The sequence below is a fragment of the Schistocerca nitens genome, chromosome 9 (assembly GCF_023898315.1).
Source record: "Schistocerca nitens isolate TAMUIC-IGC-003100 chromosome 9, iqSchNite1.1, whole genome shotgun sequence".
Classification (NCBI taxonomy): Eukaryota; Metazoa; Arthropoda; class Insecta; order Orthoptera; family Acrididae; genus Schistocerca; species Schistocerca nitens.
The window spans coordinates 152117852-152144251 of record NC_064622.1 but is presented as its reverse complement, the minus strand read 5'-3'; the positions used below and the strand labels follow the sequence as shown (position 1 = coordinate 152144251).

The 26400-nt window shown below is 42.0% G+C and overlaps 1 protein-coding gene and 1 pseudogene across 3 annotated transcripts in view; one reads left to right on the top strand and one right to left on the bottom strand.

The window, feature by feature from the left end:
* Nucleotides 1-26400, bottom strand: part of LOC126203811 (TWiK family of potassium channels protein 18) — a 1380696-nt gene that overhangs the window by 1209690 nt on the left and 144606 nt on the right. The gene's annotated exons all lie outside the window — the stretch shown is intronic.
* On the top strand, nucleotides 1426-1543 carry LOC126204678 (5S ribosomal RNA; annotated as a pseudogene).

Genomic DNA, 26400 nt, shown 5'->3' with positions numbered 1-26400 from the left:
TGTGCTTAAGACTGTAGGACGTGCAAACTCGATCAGCACGTAAACGTACCTTATGACTCTGTTTTACCAGAAAAGCTTGATAGTCGCTCTAATGATGTACCGCCTATTATGAATATTCTAAGGCCTAGGAGGCAATACTGGCATTTTGGAGGTGCAATCCGGGCCGCATACGTACCGATGTTATTATTAACTGGTAACCTACATAAATTAGTATCTTATAGGCCCCCAGTAGACTAATTGTAGTAAGGAGGCGATAATTTGGCTTCGGCTCTCAAAGTATCGATCGTTACAAGTCGGCACCATTAGGAACATTTCGTGTTTACTGCTCTCTGCTTCGTATTGCTCCCATCCTCACCGACACCAACGTTGTGACAATGTAATTGTCTGATGAACAGTAACAGGGCGTTGCTGAAAAGTAATACCCTCTTATTTTTATGTAAAAATTCTTAAAGCTTTTTAAATAAAACAAAGATTATTAACTTTCTACTTCTTTATTCTACATGTCTACTTATTTGCAGCCCCCTGCAGTTAGACTCCAAGTTTAGTGTGTGACACGCCGCTGTGTAACGATACTATGCCGGTGCGTGAGGTAAAGCGTCCTGTGATGGAGTTTCGAATTCAGAGTTCGTCCACATATGGAGGACCCTCTCCTTGAGCATGGCAATACCAGACCACATACAAACAGTGCGATATCTGCAGCAATCTGACGCCTTAGGTTCACTGTCTTCGATCGTCCGATATACAGTCCGGACTTGGCCGCATCTGATTTTCATCTGTCTGCAAAACTTAAAGAACAAGCTAGAGGAGTTTGATAGTGATGAAACGGTGCAAGCAGAGGTGAGGTTGCGACTCTGTCAACAAAGTCAAACATTTTACGGTGACTATCAACAAACTGTTCTCCCTTAGGGAGAAATGTCTTCGTGTTAGCGTGGCAATGCTAAGCATGTAGTATGTAGATATGAAGAATAGAGATGTAGAATTTTAATAACATTTCTTTGATTTGAAAAACTTTGAGTTTTCATATAAAAAATTCGGAGGCCTCACTTTTCAGTACGCCCTCGTAGATTTAAATGCATTATGCAATGTTTACTAAATGTTTCGAATGTTATTTTATTTTACTGAAAGTTGGACGTCTATGATTCTGCTGTGTGCATACACAAACTGCGGAGTCTGAGATATTATTATTCCGAGTAGTAGAGAGCGAGCAGTTGTCGAGGGGAGTCGGAAGAGGTGGGACGCAGCGTGCGGTAGTGGGAAGCCGCGCGACTTGAGAGGTCGCAGCCTGCTGTGATCGTGCTAGTAGCACCGGAGGAGACTGGTATTAACTGGGGATTTTTGGTAATTTGCGTCTTAGCTGCGTGTAGTTGTTTGTTGCTTTCGCACAAGAGGGATTTTCTCAGATTTGTGTTTGCATACACCGAGAGTGGCAACGGCCTTGCCGCAGTGAATACACCGGTTCCCGTGAGATCACCGAAGTTAAGCGCTGTCGGGCGTGGTCGGCACTTGGATGGGTGACCATCCAGGGCACCATGCGCTGTTGCCATTTTTCGGGGTGCACTCAGCCTCGTGATGCCAATTGACGAGCTGCTCGACCGGATAGTAGCGGCTTCGGTCAAGAATACCATCAAAACGACCGGGAGAGCGGTGTGCTGACCCCACGCACCTCCTACCCGCATCCGCCGCTGAGGGTGACACGGCGGTCGGATGGTCCCGGTATGCCACTCGTGGCCTGACGACGGAGTGCTTTTTTTTTATATACATCGAGAGTAATATATGTATTTTTGTTGTGGGCAGAAACGTGTTAGTTGAATATAGACATTGTGGCATAATTAAAAATCTGCCAAATTGTTGAGGCTTTCGTGGCCACTTGTTGACAAACTGCCTGTTGGCTTCTGTCCAGGGTTCTTCGGCCGACGTTCGTCTGATGATTTTTGTGACGTTTCTCCAGCACGAGTGGCTGGCATTGTCAGAGTTTCACCCTGCATTGCTGGTGTTGGACTGGAGCCGAGCTCGCAGCCGCAGACTTGATGTACCTGGCGTGCCAACGTCCAAGGGCTTCTCCGTGGTCATTGCCGGTGCAGTTCTCTTGCTACCTGCGACGGTCGTTCGCTGCAGCACGGGAAGCCAGAATCCGTTTACTTTGATGCTTTCTTCTTTCTTGTTGAAGTTATTCTCATGTTTGTGTGTTTCTATAGCTTCTCTGAACAAGTGGGTGTGTAGGCTCTTCACTACAGCCAGAACTTACGCATCGGCGAATTTTATTACGTGGTCGGTCTCACACAGCGCGTGCTCTCCCCACAGCCGATTTCTCCATCTCCGCCAACCTGCAATGTCGCTTTATGTTCCGCGATCCTAGTGTTGATTGATCGTCCAGTCACTACAGCATAACCTTTTCCGCATATGCATGATATGCGGTATATTCCCGACATTACAAGTGGGTCCCTTTTCTCCTTTGCCGATCTGAGACACTCTTTGATCTTCTTTGTCGGCTTGTAAATAATCTTTGCTCCGTGTTTGCGAGATAACGGCCGATTCTTTCCGTCACTCTGGGAATGTATGGCAGAAAGGCCCTATCCGACATTTCTTTTTCTGATTTGTCACTTCGCCGAGTGTTTGGTTCTGTTGTACTTTTATTATAATTGCTCTTCAGAGTACTTTCCAAGTGTTGTATTTCCCATCTGAGGTGTTGCGGCTCACATATTCGTCCTGCTCGCGTTACGAGCGTATTAATCATGTCTCTTTTCTGGCTCAGGTGATTTGACAGTTTGTGTAGGTATCGGTCCGTGTGTGTCGGTTTTCGATACACATTGTGTCCCAGGTTTTCACCATCCCTTGTGACCAGCACATCTAGAAATACTGGTTTTTTGTCCTTCTCTACTTCGATGCTAAATTTTATGTTGGTATGGAGGCTGTTCAAGTGTCTTAAGAAGTCGCCGAGCTGTTCTTCACCATGGCTTCACACAACGAAGGTATCATCGACATATCTGTACCGCACGTTAGGTCTAAAAGGTGCCAAACTTGGCGAACACTGCACTAGGAGGAGTACCCATGGTGACGTCTTCCAGCTTTCGCAGAAGTTACCATTCCACGTGAAATAGCTCGTGGTGAGACATGAATGAAAGAGCTTTGTGATGGCTTGCGGGAAAGTGGAACCGATGTGTAACAGAGAGCCACTGAGTGGCACTTTCATGAACAAAGAAACATCATCAAGGCTGACCAGGATGTCGTTTGGTGCAAGTTTCTGTTTACCTTCTCAATGAAGTGCCCTGAGTCTGTGAAAAATTTTTCAGTGTTTAAATAATATTTTGCAAAAATAATAGACTTTATTCGTTTCTTTCATTTTTCTCTACATTGTCTAAGGCTAGGTGACCAAACCCCTCCGGATCATTCAACTTCTGTATACAAAAATATGGCAGTAATTACTGCAATTAGTCCGTGTATTGCACTCTGAATGGATCGCAGTAATGCTTTTAAAAATTTTTAGCATTTTGTTGATTACGAAATTGCAGCGGCAAGATGAGGTAAGTTGTCTGTTGCATATAGGATTATTGCTAAACAGTTATTAGGAGACGTTAGAGAATATTTTGAAACTCGCAGTCAGATAGTTGAGATTTGATTTATATATAACTCGCAGGAGGTGTAATCAATTTTTATTTTGTTTGTTCCGAATTTGTGGCATTTGTAGACTTAGAGAAAGCTTTTGACAATGTTGACTGGAATACTGTCTTTCAAATTCTAAAGGTGACAGGGGTAAAATACAGGGAGCGAAAAGCTATTTACAATTTGTACAGAAACCAGATGGCAGTTATAAGAGTCGAGGGGCATGAAAGGGATGCAGCGGTTCGAAAGGGACTGAGACAGGGTTGCAGCCTGTCCCCGATGTTATTCAATCTGTATATTGAGCAAGCAGTAAAGGAAACAAAAGAAAAATTCGGAGTAGGTCCATGGAGAAGAAATAAAAACTTTGAGGTTCGCCGATGACATTGTAATTCTGTCAGAGACAGCAAAGGACTTGGAAGAGCAGTTGAACGAAATGGACAGTGTCTTGAAAGGAGGGTATAAGATGAACATCAACAAAAGCAAAACGAGGATAATGGAATGTAGTCGAATTAAGTCGGGTGATGCTGAGGGAATTAGATTAGGAAATGAGACACTTAAAGTAGTAAAGGAGTTTTGCTATTTGGGGAGCAAAATAACTGATGATGGTCGAAGTAGAGAGGATATAAAATGTAGACTGGCAATGGCAACGAAAGCGTTTCCGAAGAAGAGAAATTTGTTAACATCGGGTATAGATTTAAGTGTGAGGAAGTCGTTTCTGAAAGTATTTGTATGGAGTGTAGCCATGTATGGAAGTGAAACATGGACGATAGTTTGGACAAGAATAGAATAGAAGGTTTTGAAATGTGGTGCCACAGAATAATGCTGAAGATTAGAAGGCTATATCTCATAACTAATGAGGAGGTATTGAATAGAATTGGGTAGAAGAGGAGTTCGTGGCACAACTTGACAAGAAGAAGGGACTGGTTGGTAGGACATATTCTGAGGCTTCAAGGGATAACAAATTTAGCATTGGAGGGCAGCGTGGAGGGTAAAAATCGTAGAGGGAGACCAAGAGATGAATACACTAAGCAGATTCAGAAGGATGTAGGTTGCAGTAAGTACTGGGAGATGAAGTAGAATATCATGGAGAGCTGCATCAAACCAGTCTCAGGACTGAAGACAACAACAACAACAACAACTTGTTCCGAATGAGAATTCGATTATTGCCAGAGATGAAATGTCACAAATTTCCATATGTCTTTCATTAGAACTAATAATAATTACAAAATAATTACGAATTCGTTTCACTACTCATTGTGTTGTATTACAACAGCCTTAACTTAATTTCGTATTCCGTGCTACAGACATGTGCCTCCTTTGAAGATGACCATCTCTGTAATGCACATCAAACGAATCTATGTTACCTACTTGGTACGAGCCTCCACGGCCGTGAGTTGCCAGAAGAAAAACATTTCCCCTCTGGCTTCCTCTAAGCCTACAGTGAACGCGCCACTTAACGCCTGTGTCGCTGAGATAAGCGGTCGACTTGGCTGAGTTCACCAACGTCTACTACAATTAACACAACATAGCACTGTCTCTGTAAGTAGTTTTGTTAGTTACTGACCATGAAAAGTGCCGTCTTAAGGTCTTAATGTTAGCTAGCTCTGATTTCTAGTACGTTATCTTCATGGTCTTTACGGGTAATGTACGTTAGCGGCAGTAGAATCGTTCTGCAGTCGGCCACAAATACCGGTTCTCTAAATTTCCCCAACAGTGCTCCCCGAAAAGATCGTCATTTTATCTCCAGAGATTCCGATTGTGTTCATGAAGCCTCTCCATAATAATTGCGTGCTGATCGAAACTACCGGTAAGAAATCTACCAGCACGCTTCTGAATTGCTTTCATGCCTTCGTTTACCCGTACCCAGTATGGATCCAAAGCATTTGAGCAGTACTCAAGAATGGATCACACTAGTTTTCTATGTGCAGTTCCCTTTAAGGAAGAACTACAGTTTCCTAAAATTCTCCCAATAAACCGAACACAACCATCCACCTTCCCTACTACAATCCTTAAATGCTCGTTCTATTTCATATCGATTTGCAAGATTACGCCTACATAATTAGTCGATGTGACTCTGCCAAGCATCACCCTGCTAATGCTGTAATGTTACAGGATTGTTATTGACACTATTATGCATTAAATTACATTTTTCTACATACAGAGCAAGCTGCCGTTCACACACCAACGAGAAATTCCGCGCAAGTCATCTTGTACATTCCTACAGTCAATCAACGACGACGCCTTCCTGTACACCATAGCGTCATCAATAAACAGCCGCAAATTGTTGCTCACACTGTCCGTCAGATCACTTACGTATAACGAGTATATGAGTGGTCGTATCACAGTTCTCTGGGGCACACCTGACGACACACCTGCCTATGATGAATATTCGCCGTCGAGAACAAACATGCTTTGTTCTAGTACTTAAAAAGTCTTCGAGACTTAAACCATATCCTGTCTGCAGTTGGGCACCGTGTCAAATGCTTCCTGGAAATCCAGTAATAAGGAAACGGCATGTTGTCCTCCATCCATGGTTTGCAGAATATCATTGAAAAAGGGACTTCCTAAATCCATGGTGATTGTGGACAGAAGCTTTTCTATCTCGAGGAAATTTATTATATTCGAGCTGAGACCGTATTGAATAATTCTTTAGCAGACCGATACTAAGGACATCGGTCTGTAATTATGCGGATCTACTCTTTTACTTTTAGTATATAGAAGAGCCCCCTGCGCTTTCTTTCAGTTGCTTGGGACTTTAGCGCAGGGCGAAAGATTCGCGATAAATGCAAGCTAACAAGGGAACCTCCCCATCGCACCCCCCTCAGATTTAGTTTTAAGTTGGCACAGTGGATAGGCCTTGAAAAACTGAACACAGATCAATCGAGAGAACAGGGAGAAGTTGTGTGGAACTATGAAATAAATAAGCAAAATATAAAAAACTGAGTAGTCCACGCGAAGATAAGCAACATGAAGGAAAATGCGAACTGAGGAGCACCGTGGTCTCGTGGTTAGCGTGAGCAGCTGCCGAACGAGAGGCCCTTGGTTCATAACTCCCCACGAACGAAAAATTTTTCTTTATTTTCGCAAAGTTATGACCTGACCATTCGTTCATTGACGTCTCTGTTCACTGTAATAAGTTTAGTGTCTGTGTTTTGCGACCGCACCGCAAAACCGTGCGATTCGTAGACGAAAGGACGTGCCTCTCCAATGGGAACCGAAAACATTTGATCGCAGGGTCACAGGTCAACCGATTCCTCCACAGGAAAACACGTCTGATATATTCTATACGACACTGGTGGCCGCATGTGCGTCACATGACAAGAATATGTCGTCGACCCACCTAACTTGTACACTTGGCGAATTACTCCCAAAAAAGTGATGAAAACATAAGAGTTTGTCACATAAACTGCAACAAATGAATCCAAAAGTCTCACAGTCGCACACTTTTCCCTGTGCTCTGTCAAAACATATGTTTTTAACGTTTTCAAATTTTTCCGAGTGTAGATCGTCAAATCCTGCATATGTCCAAGCAAATCGGAACATGTCCTCGAATTTTGGAGAGCGAAGTTGATTATGTGTGAGTGCCTGAACTTTGATAATTGTCTGAAAATAAAAAATTTAACTTTTCGCTCGAAGGAATACTTCAACCATGAACCTCTAATTCCGCAGCTGTTCACGCTAACCACGGGACCACGGCGCTCCTGGGTTCTTCCTAACCTTGATGTTGCCTATGTTGCACATGGACTAATCAGTTTGTATATTTTGCTTATTTTTTCATAGTTCCACACAACTTCTTCCTGTTTTCTCGATTGATCTATGTTCAGTTTTTCAAGGTCTATCCACTGTGGCAACTTATAACTAAATCTGAGGGGGGTGCGATGGGGAGGTTCCCTTGTAAGTAAGGGGCCAATGCCGCAGAGCGCTCTCTGTAAAGCCAAACTGCGATTCCGTCTGAGCCTGGCGACGCATTTTTGTTTTCAACCCATTCAGCTGCTTCTTCACTCTACGAATTCCGATTTTTAAGTCCTCTATGTGGGGATCCGTGCGACAGTCAAACAATTATATGTTTGTACGATCCTCTTCCGTGAATGATTTCTGAAAAGTGAATTTTAAAACTTCCGTTTTCTTTTCGCTGTCTTCCATTGTCACCCCAGCCTGGTTGACGAATGACTGGATACAAGTCCTAGACCAGCATAGTAATCTCATTTATAATCAGAATTCTCTCGGCTTCTCGGCAAGATGTCTCACTAAGGTACGACGCTCGAAGTTTTTGTATGCTTCGCCCACTGATCTTCTTTCGGACGCACTTTTGCCTGTCGACATTTGCGCGTTCTTTTATGAAGCGAGAATGCAACAGTCTCTGTTCCCTCAGCATTTACCAAATTTAATCATTTAACCACGGAGGGTACTTTCCATCCGTAATCCACTAACTTGGCACATAGTCGTACGTCTCCAGAGCGAGATTTACAGTCAGTTCCGACTTTGCCCATAGTTCTTCTACATTCGCCATATTGTAGCTAAATGATGTCCGTTCACTGTCTAAGTGGGAATGTAAATAAATCTGTTACCGTTACACGAGGATAGTAGGGAAAATGAGAAATCAGTCCGAATACTAGCTCAGCCGATGGTCTTTGACCATTGTTAATTGCTACTGTACGGGCTGGAGCCGTCTCCTGAGTGTAGGAATACTTACCAGAATTAGAGTTTAGTCGTTACTCAAACAAAGACAATTTACAGCAGCTCATACTGTTTAGGTTTTCATGCGACCAGGTAAACCAACAGGCTTCCCAGCTGTGAAAATTGTCTTTGGTTTAGAGTCCTCTTACCCAGCCATCATTCGTTGTTTTGATTGTTGCTTCTGTTCAGATGTTTGATGAAGAGGACAGGTTTCATCCATTTTCAATCTTAGAAACTCCCCGCAGTATCCCTAACTGTAACCACGTTCGTACATGAAAACACCTTCCCCGTCCGGTGTTTGTTAAAAAGTCAGCAACTGTTCATCTAAATTCTTCCGTTTCTCTTGCAGGATGTAGTGTTTTCGTTCATTTTCAAAGCCTAACTCGTGCTCTTTCATGCAACGACATTCCAGCAAGGTATCAAGAAATTATCAATGAAATTCGCCAACAGCCGTGATATTGAGATGTTATTTTATTTTATTTTGGCTACCAGTTTCGGCATTCCACTTTGCCACCTTTAGGTCCCATATGCATGTCTCATAAATAAACGATATTGTCATACATTGCTGTATATTCCTTGGGTTGCAATCAAGTCTTCGAATGGATCACTTGCGCTACCGTTCTGAGTTCACGACATGAAATAGTTGGGAATATATGACAAAATCGTTTTTTTTTTTTTTTTTTTTGAGATGCATATGGGGCTTAAAGATGGCATAGTGGAATGCCGAAACTAGTAGTCAAAATAAAATAAAATAACATCTCAATTGCCGGCCAGTGTGGCCGTGCGGTTCTAGGCGCTTCAATCTGGAACCGCGGTGACCGCTACGGTCGCAGGTTCGAATCCTGCCTCGGGCATGGATGTGTGTAATGTCCTTAGGTTAGTTAGGTTTCAGTAGTTCTCAATTCTAGGGGACTAATGACCTCAGAAGTTGAGTCCCATAGTGCTCAGAGCCATTTGAACCATTTTTGAACATCTCAATTACCCGGCTGCTGGCGAATTTCATTGATAATTACTTGACCAGCTGATGTCCCCTGTCGATGATGAATCAAAAGACATATATATCAAGAACTCTGTCCCTGTTTAGCGAACTCAGTTTTTCGGTCTGAGAGGACTTCGTCTTCAGTATCTTCCCTAGTTCACCTACAACGTCTTAACTTATTACTCCATGTATAAATAGATTCCAGTGCGGATGTTGATCTCGGAAATTTACATTCACTTTAGTTGCGATCTGCGCAGTTGTCGAATTCTTCTAACGAAAATGATTAAAAACAGAATTACACTCTTTTTTAGATCTCCTACACTACATGTCCTCTTCATATCGCTACTAAGAAACAACGGCAAGTCACATTCGTCTCTCTTCGACCAAAAGCGATACGTCAAGCGAGCTAATCAATACTAATGCAATTTGAAAAACATTTCCGATCTTAAGCAGTAAATTACTTTAATTATCAAACAGTCACTTGATGTGCGTAGAGGAATATCTCGCGTGATCACTGTTTCCTCAGTGATTTAGAGTTGCTACAAAGTACGTGACTAGCCGTGTACGCTGCAAATTATTACTGCAGTGCACACACGGTCCATCCTGCTGCAAATAAATCCGCGACTTAACTTACGGATCTCTGCTGTTATTTTTCCTGACATGATTTGTGCCCCTTCCTGTTTGCGGTAACCATTTTCTATTTTAGCTCTGTGCGATAAATTGTCGCTGACAGGAGGGTCTAATTTCGTTGGACGTCCATTTCAGCTGACGAATGGCTTCTGGTAGTTTTACTCAATTCGCCTGCTCCTCAAAAGTGGGAAACCTCTCATATGAGCCATTCAGCGAATTGCTATACTGTCTATTTCCACAGCCGTCTGTGTAAAGGCAGTCCTGAGAATATGATTTAATCATTCCATTCCAGAAATGGTTCAAAAGGCTCTGAGCACTATGGGATTTAACATCTGAGGTCATCAGTCCCCTAGAACTTAGAACTGCTTGAACCTAACTAACCTAAGGACATCACACACATCCATGCCCGAGGCAGGATTCGAACCTGCGACCGTAGCGGTCGCGCAGTTCCAGACTGAAGCGCCTAGAACCGCTCGGCCACACCGGCCGGCCATTCCAGAAATCTAGGCACTCATTTTCAGATAAGTGTGTCACTATTAAATGAGCTAATCTGAAATACTGTAGCCTTTATTCTATTGTAGCAATGTTAACCTCTACTCCTTCAACGATAGCCGATTTGTAGTTGTATCGGTTCAGAAGATATGATCGGAGACAGATACTGAGAGACTGCTCTACATTCTAAGACAAAATCCGAACGGAACGGAAATCGGTAGATGAGATTTGCGTCTACAGACAAACAAGGGATTACAATTGGATGATTTATTCAGGAGAATGAATTTCACAAATAGAGCAAGTCATTAAGTCGTTGTTCCACCTGTAGCCCTTATGGAAGTAGTTATTCGGCTTGGGTGGTTGATAGAGTATTGGTTGTCCACCTGACAGATATCGTGCCAAATTCTGTCCAATTGGCGAATTGGATCGCCAAAATCCCGAGCTGGTTGCAGAGCCCTGTCCGTAATGCTCCAAACGTTCTCATTTGGGGAGAGAATCTGTGACATTGACGACCAAATTGAGACTTGGCAAGTACCAAGACAAGCTGTAGAAACTCCCCATAGTGTGCTGGCTGGCATTATCATGTTGAAACGTAAGCCCTGAATAGCTTGATATGAAAGGCAACACGTCGACGTACCACTGTGCCATAAGTGTGCCGCAGATGACAACCAAAGGCGTCCTGCTGTGATAAGAAATGGCACCCCAGACCACCACTCATGGTTGCCGACCTTATGGTGGGCGACAGTCATGTTCTCCGGAGCGTCTTCATACACGTCTTCGCTGGTGATCGGGGACATTCTACCCAAGTCAACGAGAGTCCAAGCCGAAGACGTGTCTGGAGATATCTCGGACAGTGGTGGAAATTCAATTTGACTGTAGCCCGCAATACGACGGCCAGAAGTGTTGGTCTGACCTGCCATTTCTTTTCATGGCAAGACTTCTTTGGTTGTCATCCTTACACACAGCAGTACGTCGACGATATTCTAGTCGATGATATTCTACACCCCAATGTGTTGCGCTTCACGGCTAGCCATCCTGGGCTTACATTTCAGCAAGATAATGCCAGCCCGCAGACGGCGAGAGGTTTTACTGCTTGTCTTCGTGCTTGTATGTCCTCAATTTGGCACGATACTTCTCAAAAGGACATCTAACAACTCATCAATTAATGCTAATCCCAGTAACTGCTTCCGTAAGGGCCAGAGTGGACTGTAAGTAGGCTGTTTAGGTTTTTATGTTGGTAACGCCACATAGCGCTCTGTATGAAAATCACTGACTGTGCTGTGTGCAGTCTGTGGCTGGTTGGTATTGTTGGAATATCCGCTTGTGTAGTGTTGGGCAGTTGGATGTGAACAGCGCGTAGCGTTGCGCAGTTGGAGGTGAGCCGCCAGCAGTGGTGGATGTGGAGAGAGAGATGCCAGAGTTTTGAGAGGTTGCAATAAGCGGGCGACCTGGACGTGTGTCCGCCATGAGAAGGAAATTTGTTAAGATGTATGCCATGAATTGATAGATACAAAATGGTTCAAATGGCTCTGAGCACTATGGGACTTAACATCTGTGGTCATCAGTCCCCTAAAACTTAGAACTACTTAAACCTAACTAACCTAAGGACATCACACACATCCATGCCCGAGGCAGGATTCGAACCTGCGACCGTAGCAGTCGCGCGGTTCCGGACTGAGCGCCTAGAACCGCGAGACCACCGCGGCCGACTGATATATATATATATATATATATATATATATATGATGACTTTTAAACATTATTAAGGTAGTTTTGTTTATAAATAAATAAATCCTCTGCTACCAGTCACGATTTTAATCGTGACTGGTAGCAGAAGATTTATTTATTTATAAACAAAACTATTGTATCTACAGTCGCAGGCTTTCAGAAACCATTTATAATGGATCAAATCAAATTATTAAGGTAAATACATTGTTTGTTCTCTATCAAAATCTTTCATTTGCTAACTATGCCTATCAGTAGTTAGTGAGTTCAGTAGTTAGAATATTTTATTTAGCTGGCAGTATTGGCGCTCGCTGTATTGCAGTAGTTCGAGTAACGAAGATTTCTGTGAGGTAAGTGATTCATGAAAGGTACAGGTTATTGTTAGGGGCATTCTTATTGAAAGTCAGATTGCGTTGCGCTAAACATATTGTGTGTCAGTTTAGTGATGATCAGAATAAGTAAAGAGAGAAATGTCTGAGTACGTTCAGTTTTGCTCAGCTGTTTGAAAATCAAATAACGTAAGAGGTTTTCCAGCACTGTCATTTTTAAATTTTGCTAAGGGGACGTGTTATTAACTTGTTCATTTTTTAAGGTATATCTTTTGAATATATCATCAAATTTTCCTGGAATACTTATCATTCGTTTGTCTATTATGTCCATGACATTTACCTCCTTCCGTCTCATTTGGACAATTCTTTCGAGGTGTATCGCTTTCTTTTTCTTTTTAACGTATATATATCTAACTGAACTACGCTTTCTCCAGGCCCACCTAAACAAGCATTGTGTGACTGATTCGGAGTGACGTTTCTCCTTAGATATGTGATTTCGTATTTTATTATAAGATTTCTGTGGCATTACAGTAGCGACTGAAGTCGAACAAATTGAACTAGAAAATTAAGCTTTCATCTATTGTGCAGCGGAGAATACTCTGATGGGAACTTTCCTGATAGATTAAAGCCTTGTAGATGTCCGACCAGCCGTCGAAATCCGGTACATATCTTTCACCTGCACTGTTCTGTGTGTGAAACAATCCCTACTCTCCTTATGGAACGACACAAAGCTTCCATCTGACAACGTTTCCGAACACGGAAGCCTTCCCGCACACCTTAGCACGTAGTAGCAGGCTAGAAGCAGTCCCCAGCATGACGGACCTATAGCGGAGTGTATGCTCAGTTGGTAGAGCATTCCTGCTTAGCATTGTCTCTGTATCTCCTTTTCAGGAAGAGATAGAATGGATGGTTTAGTTGGATGGAAGATCCCGAGGACAAGTTTAGAGCACACTCGCCCCTTTCCACAGCGTGTGTGAGATTTGTATCGCAAGTGTACCCGTTGTATGAAGGTCACTGTGACGAATGTGTTTGTAGTGTGGTGTCACGTTTTGTCTTTTATGATGGCGAAGGAAAAGAGAGGGTGAAACCCGGTCCCAGCAATTAGTCTACTCCTCTCGAATAACGCCTTGAGGGCCCCGAGGCTTAATATCCGCTCCTGACGGGCGGATCATCACGAACAGAGCACTCACTTCTTAAGAATTACGGAGTTCCTTCCATTCCTAGGATTCGAAACGGCTTTCGCCGAGTCAAAGGCCACGGCGTATGCGCTTTATCGTGAATTTGTCTTCTGAAACTAGTAGCGTCTTTCCACCTAAATTTTGCGCTACACTATGAAACTACACACTACTGAACAGAGAAATAAAATGAAGAAAAAACTAAAGTAAAAGGTAGTTAATGTATTCGTAGTACAACTAAAGCATGTTATTCTGAGGGAATTAGAATGGGAAAATGAGACACTGAAATTTATAGACGAACTTTGCTGTTTAGGGAGAAAAATAACTAACGATGGTAGAGATTATGAGGGTATAAAATACGGACATGCAATAGCAGATAAAGATTTTCTGACAAAGGGAAGAATGTTATCCTCTACAAGTTCATGAAAGTGTTTTCTGACATTACTTATCAGTGAATGTAGTCTTGTCCGGCAGTGAAACGTCGACCATAAACAGTACAGACATCACAATAGAAGATTTTGAGATATGATGCAACGGAAGAATGTTTGAGTAAAAGGAGGGATCGGATGATAGGACATATTCTTCTTCAATGTAAGGTGGTAGGTCATACGAACACAAGAACCCTAACTCTTCGGGTAAAAATTATACAGACGGCAGAGTATATAAGGAATGAATGGAAATGAATTAATGTTTTACTTGGTCGAGTACTCGAATAGAAAACGCGTGTGTGGTACATGTTTAATAGCTGCATGTGTTTCGGTACAACATTGATGACGTTAACAGTACACGATTGGCTACGGTATGGTGCGTTTTTCCTGTGTGCTTACGTGGCATCGTTGATGTATAAATCACCAACAGAGACTGAAGAGGAACTGATGGACCATGCTTCTAGCTGCCCACCTCATTGCATGACAGACAAGAAGGATAGCTCAATGTAACATGAGACCTGCATTCGTTCGCTTTAATGCCTGTATATCAGTGACGGCCGTGAAACGAATTCAAAAATATTGTCACGTGCGTTCTGATTCATTATTTATTGTTAACTTTCTTATGTGTAATTTGAATACGTTATAGGAAGAAGTATACTAAGATATACAAATATTCAACATGAAAAATTGCGCTTTCAAAATCACTGTAACTTCCAAAATTTTATTAGTAGAACACTAAGCTAATATGTAGCGCAACTCCCACCAATAAATGCTTCCATGAACGCATAAAAATTACTGACAATTACACTGTCAGCCACGTTGGCCACACCAGTAAACGCGCCCGGGCGTCTATTACGGTAATGCCGTTACGGACCATTAGATTCGCGATAACATTCACTGTTCGCATCAACATTCATACTGCTATTTCTGGACCGTTCTGCAAACAGCGATGCTAGCTGCAGAACACAGCACTCGAACAGAGCAGGTACTGTGTATGTTCCACATCCGTGTGCGGAAAGCCGAAGGCAGCGACCACAAAATTCCAAACAGCAGGAAGAGCTCCATAACAAATTATCTGATGTCATGATAGGGACACGGAAACTGCGATGCGCAGTACATCAACTCCCCATTACATATCCGCGGATGGCCACGTATAAAATCTAACTGCTCATAACTCGAACTCTTCATTCCTGTGTTCCTATCAAGTCCGAAACTGGTTTCAACAGCAGTCATAGCCCCTCTTTCTGTAGTAAATAGCGGCTACGATTATGATACACAGTTCGATGCCATGCCGCACGTATTACGTCAATGGAACTATGTGACCATGTGTGTTACAGTGTCTTCCTCTTTACTTCCCCTTCCTCCCCTCTTGATACTCCTCGACCCCCTAACCTGTCACTCACCTTCACACACTCACAAACACACACATACACATATCACCACCAACACCATGTGCTTGCAACGACGTTTCGAATTCGCTTCGCACTCTTGCGGCAAGAAGCTTGAACGAAGACAGTCTTGCCCTGCGAGGACACATGCACTTTGTTAAGATGGAATCTCAAATCTAGTATTCCAGAAACGAACTTCGCAGTAGCGCTTTCTAGTAGGTCAAGTGGACACACCAATATAAAATCTGAAAATTGGATTTGACTATCGTATTTCAATTTCCACAGTCGGAATTCGCACCATGTAAACACGCTGTGTGTTGTATTCCTGACTGGTTTCTCACGCTGGTACTTACAATTTAAAATGGTGGTTAATGTTGACGTAGTGATTTTGTCTGAAGGAAAAGGAACAGGATTAGACATACCACAAACCTATTAATTTCCTTTATTTGAGGGAGGATGTTCATGAAATGGAAGGAAAACGTCAATTTTCAATTTATTTTGTATTTATTAGTAGAACACATCGACAATAAGTTCCCAAAGTTTCGTTGATGAAATCGCATCCGAAGTGTGTCGCGATCTCCCTGACAGGTTTTTGAAACAACATTTCAGTACTACCTCAGTGAACAACTATTATGTGGACTGCTTTCAATCAAACTTGCACAGGATACATGTAGAAGGCTGTGATATATACTATTTGGTTTTACAGGTCATCTGTGACCCTATTCCCTATCCTAGAAACAACAACAAACCATCTGCAAAAAGTCAATAAAATTCTTCTGGGTTTGAGACCGCATTGTCAACTACAAAATTCCAACGTTTCGGCGACTGTTGCTAGGCACCTTCCTCTGGGTGTATTGCTAACTGCTGAATGATCACTAGTTTGGTTACTTATAGTATATAAGTGACCTAACTAGTGTTCATTCAGCAGTAGTATATAAGTATATAGTATATAAGTAACCTAACTAGTGCTCATTCAGCAGTTAGCAATACACCCTGAGGAAGGCGCCTTGCAACAGTCGCTCGAAACGTCGGAATATTATAGTTGACAATGCGGCCTCAAACCCAGAAGAATTTTATTGACTGTGACAACGGCCGCAGAAACCTACGTTTACACCTGCAAAAAGTTTGAAGATGGAAAGGGCAATGGTGGACACTACAGACCCACAAAGAAGATGGTAGTTACTCTTCAAGTATATTACGGCAAGGCTATAAGACAGAACCTATCCAGTGTTAATGCTACGAAAGGTGTAGTATTGGCTACCATTTCCACACGGTGTGCACAGTCATCATCTGTATTAGCTGGTGCAAGTTGAAAGGGTACAGTACCGCCCGACATTGAAAATAGGTACAAAATACTTCATTATTCTTGTCAGAACAACACATTTTTTGTGTAAAAATAACTCAATTTCAATTAATGCAGCGAAGCCGGATACCAGTGTGGGAAAGAATGACAATTTGTTTATTTAATTGATCGCAGGTGCACTCCCTCAAAATAAATCCCTACATCCAGTTTGGTGAGATCTGTGAAATGAATGAATGTATGGTCGTCTGCTAACCACAGATAGTGAATGTGGATATATGATTATCTTTGAGTCGAACCTTTGGTGAGACCAAAGAGATGAAAATTTTACCAGAGCTTTGAGCGCCTGAAATGTGGCTGACCAATAAGGTAGCAAGGTGCTTCTCCCACTTCGACAGAGGTGCGAGAGACCCGGAATACGGCCATGTTTTCAGACTCTCCCGCTGGACCTTCTGCTGTAAAGACCTGTTTTTTGTTGTGCTCCGTAATGAAAGAGTGGAGGCATGGTATGCATGTGGAATATTTAAGAGTAGTTAGAATTAATAATTTCTCTATCTCAGGAACTTTTGTGGGGAGAATTAAATGTCAGGCAGGTAATTTTAAGGGGATTGTAGTAAACCAACGGTCACAATGAAACCACGTGTAGTTATAAGTTGAGATACTTCCGTGTGCTTAAGTTAAGCGGAATTACTAGCGTGTGTACAATAAGCTGAAATATTTAAGAAATAGCGTGTGTATCATAAGTTGAAATATTTAAAAAATATCATTCTGTGTGACGCTAGATTTAAACTCTGAGAGAGAATCAAGGTGATTCGGCCGTCTATCCAGCAACGCCACTTGGCTTGCATTGCACAGGAAGACGTGCGTTTATCTCCAGAGTTCACAGTAGGAAAGTAGAATTACAAAGTGGGGCAGTGTGTGAAACTGGGATAAATAATGATTGAAGTGGGAAAGCGGAAAGTGATAATGTTGTAACCATTCTTTGTGTAGTATTTCATATTGTTGTGTGGTGTATGTCATGTAATTTGGGTATGTGCGGTTTGCATGGGGGAGTAGCAAGGTAGTTTCAAAAGATTTGTGGGTTATGCTTGTTCCTTCGGTATCGCTCGATCTGGGGAAAAGTTTCGTGAGGATGATTGTGAGAGTCGAAGCGTGAGATATAATAAAAGATCCACCATCCTATCCAGAAAGTGCACTGTTGCGGTAAATAGATTACGAGACCATAGTATAGAGATTCACTAATGTAAAGCCATGCCCACTGGGCGGAATTTCTCATGTGATATTGTTGTAGGTTGTAGAATTTGTGTGTTTAGGAATAAATCAGATAGTGAAAAGAAAGAGATTGGTGGCCTTTTTCATTAAATTGTATGTTGTCATAATGTCCCGAATTTATATAAAAGCCGTTAAATAAAAGACAAAAAGTAAATGTGGTATTGCCAGTGCGTAGTGTACAGTCAGAGTTCTATAAATCACTGATAGTCAGATGCGTGTTTCCGTTGCGTATTATTCATACAGGAGGATAATTTGTAACTAAATAGTAAGATACGAGAATTCATGTTACTCGATAAATTAAGGAAGAATCCACTCGCTTGGCAAACCACTCATCTTGCAGGCCTGACTGCTTGATGCCACAGTATGAGAAAGGCAAGTGGGTGCCTCTCAAAGTATCTTCAGGCTCAGAGGGATATCAACCCTACTTTCCTAAGGACAGGCTTCCGCGTAGTATCCTGGATGTTTTCAAGACCACTTACAGATTTCTGGTCTATCCTGAACTTCCAAAATAGTGTTTGTGTTCATGTCAAAACCTAGGGTCCAAGTGAGTCTCTAAATTTACTCATATGGAAATGACGCCCTAAGACTACATTTCCATCTGCTACAGTTGTCAAAATTGCAACTTTTGATGCAATTCCTGTATTTAATGAGGAGAACGTAGGAAAGATGAAAGTATTAGAAACAATGAACTTAGAGAATAGGAAATTCACTTAAGATATCTTGAGAAAAGAAGATTTAAAACGCCTTTCTGCAGCTAAAAAGTCAGCTGATGATCTGGAAAAGGAAAGAAGGAAAACAAACCAGAAGAGAACCCTTGAAGGGAAATAGGACTCTGAATACAAATCTGGAACCTTCTGAAGAGATGACACAAGAAAAAGCGTTAGGTTGAACTTAAAATTGCATTTCCTCAAAATTATGTTTTTCTAAGTTTCACAGAAGCTTTGAAGGATAGAATTATGATGTTTTGTACACATATTGCTACAAACCCAATATATGTTGTCAGAGTAAATTTTCAAATTCTGAGTGTAAGCTGAGATGTATAGCAAACTGCTTGGAATTTTGCATGAATTTTGTATGATATTTACAGAATTATAATTAAAAAATATTACAATTCTGCTATTCGACATATTCAAAAAATATCCCGTGAGAGAAGGTTACTATTTGTAAAGAGATTAAACAAAGAAAATTTTGCAGAAATTTGTTTAATAGTTTCTGAGAAAAAGGTACATACATTAATTTTGGAAATAAATTTTTAATCCCATAAAATTGTTAAATATGTACACTCAAAGGAACTTAATAGTAAATGGGTTAATTTCATGAAAGGCATGGTATGAAATTACATTGTCATGTCTTCAAAAATGTGAATTTGGTACATCTTTTAAGTATTGTGCGGTTTTCCTTAATAGAAGACACGAGCATTTTTCTGTATTAGGTGGAAAGACACACGAACTGAAATCGATTGCATTTGCTGAATTAACAAAGTCTAACTAACTGACTCCACGCTGCACAGCTTAATCGACTAGTGTATAAACTACTGTATTTATTGCCTCTCTCTCTGTCCCTTTCTCTATCTATCCCTGCCTCTCTCTCTCTTTTTTATTTTTATTTTTTTTCTCTGTTAGTGACCACATATGGCTCATAACAAAACATCTGCTATTTCCGTGACCAAAAGTAGGAACGTGTCTTTAGTCACTGTGATGTTTTTTGCCATTCCAAGTCTCCTAAATGTTTGAATAAGAACGCTCACTCACAAGTTTTAAATGCATTCAGGCTCTCCAAAATTTTGGAATGTAATAATCCACCAGTGATCACTTCGAACTTTTTTTTTTCACAGTTCGCATTATGGCATGATCCATGTCGTTTGAAACGACTGACGCTTGAAAACATATTTGATAGGGGTAGTAAAACCGATTCGGGCTTAATGTGCGCTGGCGACACAACAAATGAGTTCCGAAATGCTGTTTTCATCTTGCAGTAGATGAGTCGCATGTAAACGTTGTGACAGCGACCTGCGGACGATATTTTTTGTAAAATAAACAAGTACACGATTTATATAATAAAAGCCTGCAAAAGTTGTGTTTTTTCACGCATAGCACAAATAGTTTCGAAATTTTATTCTCATTATCAAGTATCAAGTACAAATAAACACATTGGCATTTTCTGTGAAGTGCGCGTGTGTGTTGTTTTGCCTCTCTTGCTCTGCAGTTGTCTTTCTGTGGCTTTACTCCAAACATAAATCCAAAAAGATAAATCTTGTGATTTTTTACGTGCTAATGTTAGGAAACAGTTTTTTTTGTCTGTCTACTTACAGTACTGTGCCTCTTTCATTGTGCAAGTCCACACAAATGCAAACCAACTCTCACACTGTTGTATACGTGAAATCAAAAAACGGCCAAGACATTATGTCAGTGTGATTTCCCGAAGAGTCCGGCTACAGTAAGAGGCGCTCAATTTTTCGTGGATTACATGACTTACGTCAAGCTGTCACTTATATTCCAACACTGCTGATTATTTAAATTATCGAGTATGCTTTATATTCTATTTTATACTATTTTGTTGCTAATACTGAGTGGAGTTTATGTAGCAATGAACACAATTATGGCTTGATATACATTTGAAGAAGTTAGTCGATTCACTGTCTTGTTTGTCACTGAGACATTTCTCCTTGCTCTTGGTGGTGTATAAAAATTTCCAGCGCTTCCATTAAATCCACTGCATGTGATTTCGGTAAGTGATGAAGTATCTTAATATCTTATTCTATAAGGGCTGGATAAAGACATGGAAACACCGCGCAAAATGCATGATTGAGAATAAATACAGATTCTAGCCAAAGTTACAGGTTGCGCTGTCGTGTTTGACTACGAACGGCACTTATGCAACTTCCTCAATACGTTGCAAACTTCAGTCACGGTGCGAACCGTGTTCTGTGTGGTTTTGAGGACATTACGTCGGAGCTAAGTGACTTCGAACGTGGGTGAATAGTTGGTGATTGTAGGGTATGTTCTTCCATAACCGAGGTAGCCGACTTGTTCGATGTTACAAGAGGCATCGTATCGAAGATTTATACCTCATACGCATCAAGCACAAAAACATTATCCTCTAAGTGACAACGTGGACGAAAGTGCGAGATGAGTAATTGTGACAGACGGTTCTTGGAAAAGCTCTGTGACGAAAAATAAGGAGAAGAAAACTGTAAAAGTTGTAACGCTCATTTAAAAAATACACTGCTGGCCACCGTAAATGCAACACCAAGAAAGACAAGAGGTAGCACAACAAAATTTATTTTGTAGATAACATGTTGACCAAGTATCAAATGATTACGTTTACAGACGTCTGTGACATGTGGTTCCTGCCAGAATCAGTAGCCAGAGTAGCCGCCATTGTTGGAGATCACCGCTGCCACACGTCTCGGCATTGAGTCAAAGAGACGTTGGATGTGTTCCTGGGGTACAGCAGCCCAAGCAACTTCCACACGTTGCCAAAGATCATCTGGTGTGGCAGCTGGGGATGTAATCTGGGTCACTCGTTGAGCAACCATGGACCACATGCTTTCTATCGGCGAAAGATCCGGAGAGCGAGCCGGCCAGGGAAGCAATTCAATCTGGTTATTGACGAAGAACCTTTGGACAATGCGTGCCACGTGTGGTCACGCATTATCCTGTTGAAATATGGCTGTGGCCGAGCCCTGAAGGTAAGGAAGGACAACTGGCTCCAGCACCTCGGATATGTAGCGCCGGCTATGTAAAGTGCCGGCAATGCGTACTAGAGGCGCGCGAGAGTAATATCCAATACCGCCCCATACCATAATACCCGGTGCAAGACCAGTGTGGCGGTGCATAATGCAGCTGTCCAGCATCCTCTTTCCACGGTGTCTCCACACTCGAATCCGACCATCGTGGTGCTGCAGACAGAAGCGTGCCTCGTCAGTAAAGACAACGTCATTCCATTGGCGACGGAGACGTCTGTGGTTCTGCGTCAATGGTAGACGAAGCAATGGACGTCTTGCGGACAGACCACTCTGCTGTAAACGGCGTCGAATGGTACGCGCAGACACTGGATGATGCGTTACAGACGCAATGTGCTGTGCTATGGTTCGGGATGTCACTAAGCGATCCGTTACTGCCATGCGCACAATTTGCCTATCAGCACGTGCAGAGGTGCACCGAGGTGAATGCGATCGACCACGTCGGTCCGTCGTACCCTCCTGCATCCAACGGTCACATATCCGCATTACAGTTGTTTGGTTTCGTCCAACACGACTAGCGACTTCTCTGTATGATAATCCACAATCTCGGTAAGCCACTATCCTTCCTCTGTCGAACTCGGATACTTGATCAAAAGATGTTCGCTGTTGTCTACGAGGCATAACTGATCGTCTTGTGAAACAACCACAAGGTAAACACACGTGCCGAACGTACACTCGCCGAAATCGCCAAGCCTTAAATGGCGCTATGAGGTGGCGCCACAGGCGCGCGCGATGTGCGTCTGCGCTGAAATTCTAATCAGTTGCATATCTCATCGCTGCAAACGCATGGTGTAAATTTCACTTGATTCGGATGCTTCCTTCAGGGTGTTGCATTTACGGTGGCCAGCAGTGTATATTCTGGTTTGTGTTTGTTTGTTAATGAATATTGAATGCGTAATGTTTGTCTTACGCAAACTTACTGTGTGATGTGTTATTGAGCGGATGGTGTGCTTAATCATATAACCGTAATCCAAAAAAAAAATCTGAAAAACCAGTATGCAATGCCTATAATGAAATCAGTCCCTCTGAAATTTACTCAGTCTCGTGAGCACCCAGTTCTATGGCCCTTTGCAATAAACTGATAAAATTCCCTATGCAAATAAACAATGAAATAAATTTTCTTTAGCGCTGGAGTCGCAACAGATGTAATCTTTGTATTCTGTTCTCCCCACAGTAAGCATAGAAAATATTCAATATTGGCACAGCGAAGTGCAATGGCGGCCGTAAAATAGCTTCTCACAATTGATATCAGTAGATTGGTTGGTAAATGAATAACCTATCCCTCAGTGATAATTTTTGATACTGGCTCAGCGTTGTGCAATGCTGCCCGCATTGAAGTTGTTACAAACATAATTACTTTTCTGATTATAGCACATTAATATTTTTCTGACTCTGATTGAAAACTGATTTCTATAAATAAATATTCATTGGATTTAAATAAACAAGACATGGAAGAGGATGACGCACTCCTAAGGGGATATGCTAAGACCGAATGCTTCAGTTTGAAAATTTTTTTCAAAATAAGGTTTCACCTTCACAAAATCTAATATGGAACATTTTACATGAACTTCAAAATCAGTGAACCTCTCAACTGTTCTACAGTTCTTACTTATTGTCGTCATTAAAACCGCTTGGATTGTTTCATGAAAAAAGGTCTCACATCGTTTGACGAAATAGATTCCAAAATTTTACTTTACTGGGTCAGGTTTACAAAATACACAAAATGTAACAGATCAGGTATACCTAATCAACTTATACATTAAATCTAATGGACGATACTTGGTTCCTACATTCAAGGGACGGTACTGTTAGAATTAGAAAAATCCTCATTGCATTGCTGCACATTTTAAAGCTTAAGTATACAAAATTTCATTACCTTACAAATATATTCCAGTTGCTTTACCTTTGAGTTCCAGTACCATTCATCACTTCATTTTATAAAAACTGTATTATGCTACGTCCATAGACTACCAAATTCTCCCAGCTAGCCACTGGCTTTGTCTTACATCTTACCTACCAAATAGTGCAATGGCAACTACCACTATGCTCCACGAGCCCCTACTTACCCCTACTTACAATCGACTCTGCCACTCAGACAACATCTTATGTTCAGTGATGTCAAAATACAATCTCTTCTACATATGACAATCGTTTCAGGTCATTTTTCATGAACTATATTACAAAACCTGGCTCCACGTACAAGTGGACCCTTCACAAAGTCAATGCAGAACTGAATGTCACAATCGCGAACACCGTCAACACCAGAGCAGGCCGAATGAAGTTCCTCAAGCAGGCCATTGCAGGGCGAGATGGAATTACACAACCGTTTAACAGTGATGTGAATGCCAGTAATGGGAAAACACGATACCGAAGCCATAAAACCAGGACGATGGAGCAATGGAAGAAAATTATTTAGTCGGATGAGTCTTGCTGCACACTACGTTATGGCCATGTTCACGTAACAGAAGTGAAACACTATGGGGATTGGGTGATAATTTGGAGTACCATGTCGTGGTATTTCATGGGCTCCATGGCTACTCTGCAAGATCGCATTGCTAAGATTGATGTGACTGTTTTCGCTGATCGGGTACATCCCGTGGTACAGTGTTTGTTCCGCAATAGTGACGCTATGTTCCAATCGGACTGGACCGCTGTTCTTACGACTCGGATTCTCCAGGACTGGTTTTGTGAGCACCAGGATGAATTTTCGCATCTTCCCTTGCCACCATAATCACCAGATATCTATGTAATGGAACACTTGTGGTCTACGTTGGAGTGAAGCGTGGAAATTGCTACTATTTTGCAGAAAAAATGGTATAAGATTCCCTTAAAATCCATAGAGGACCTGCATTTAACCGTTCCTAGACGACTGGAAGCTGTTTTGAATGCGACGGGTTTCCTACGGTTTTTCATGTTAGGCATGGTAATGTGTTGTATTTTTGTTTCCATATTTTTCTTCACGCACTGTATGTTTTCGAATGTGGTCCCTAATGTTTTGTGTTTTTTGCGGTGTTGCTACGAAGTGTTTTCTCCTTTAAATAATGAACGACAGAGTTGAAGGCTTTCTGAAAATATCGATTATGATGAATGAAATTAAAAATAAAATAATCGTTAAGCCTTTGGATAGCTTTTCTGTCGTTGGCTACTTCTTAGGCAGTTTAGAAGGAACAAATACAAAATGCAATCGATTGTATGTATCAGAGGAAGTTCTCAAGTTCCTCTAGTCACAAAAAATGCAATGTACTTCCAGCATGAGGGAACCCTACACATTCTCACACAAAGGTGGCGCAACATCTGAACAGCACTTCCACCAATCATTTGACTGGTCGATGCAATAGTTTTACCAGGTCATCAGAATCTGCCTACTTAAAACAGATTTTCGGTCTCAAATGGACAGAAACTTCTCCTTACATATGCAGAGACATAGAAAGCGGAACTTTTGTCGTTAATTGAGGAGCACCGACCGTGTTCTCTTTAATGGATTCACAAAAATTTGCTACAAAATGGCTCTCCTCCTACAGTTCCCATGCCATCTAGACCTAGATCCCATGGTCGGCAGTCTTGTAAAGAATAAGATTCAAAGTCGAATTACGTCATACACCTTGCTCTTGAAGCTGAAAAAAGTATCAGCTGATATTAGCATACAAACGTCGTGTGTCATCCCAGCTTGCTGCAAGTATATAAATGTGATGCCTCTTCGGCAACTTGCTGGTCAGTTTCGCTGCTTTTGCGTCAGGCTGCTTGTCATACGATGTAGCGAGGCTGAGTGAACCTTCCAATTACACCACAGATAAGTCTGAGGTGGTGGCTGGGAATCGAACCCACGGCTTCCACGACGTCAAACACGCTAGATCAGCCTGCTTATGCTGCTGTGACTTTATAAGGTTTTAGAAAAGTAGCGGTCACGTTAGAAAAGTTTGGTGACTACTAAAAGAGAGAAACTGTGACGGACGAGAACACTGAAAAAAGCACAATCGATCGGGATGGATTCAGACAGTCGGAACTCTCATCTGCGACAGAAACAGCATACGGCCAGTCGACGCACACAGCCAAGGAACGTAGAGAGTTTAGCTCCTCGGTCGTGAGTGGCAAGTATGTGATATACTGCACGTCCTTTTTCTGCTCTTGGTGTAACGACCACGTAATCCAGTGGTGCGTAAGACGTGCAGCATGTGATAGTGCTACGCTTGTAAGAATATTGCGGTGTACGCTATTGCTACCCCACTTCCCTGCTTCTCTACATCTTCATCTACATTTACATAACTACTCTGCAGTTCACATCCGGCCGCCGTGGCCGAGCGGTTCTAGGCGCTTCAGTCCGGAACCACGCTGCTGCTACGGTCGCAGGTTGGAATCCTGCCTTGGGCATGGATGTGTATGTTGTCCTTGGGTTAGTTAGGTTTAAGTAGTTCTAAGTCTACGGGACTGATGACCTAAGATGTTAAGTCCCATAGTGGTTAGAACCACTTTTCTTTTTTTGCGGTTCACAACCAAGCGCTAGGCACAGGGTTTACAGAACCACTTTGAGGCTGTTTCTCTACCGTTCCTCTCTCGAAGGGTACGTGGGAAAAATGTACACGTAAATCTTTCCCTGCAAGCACTCATTTCTCTTCTTTTGTTACGATGGTCATTTCCTCCAGTGTAGGTTGTAGTCAACAAA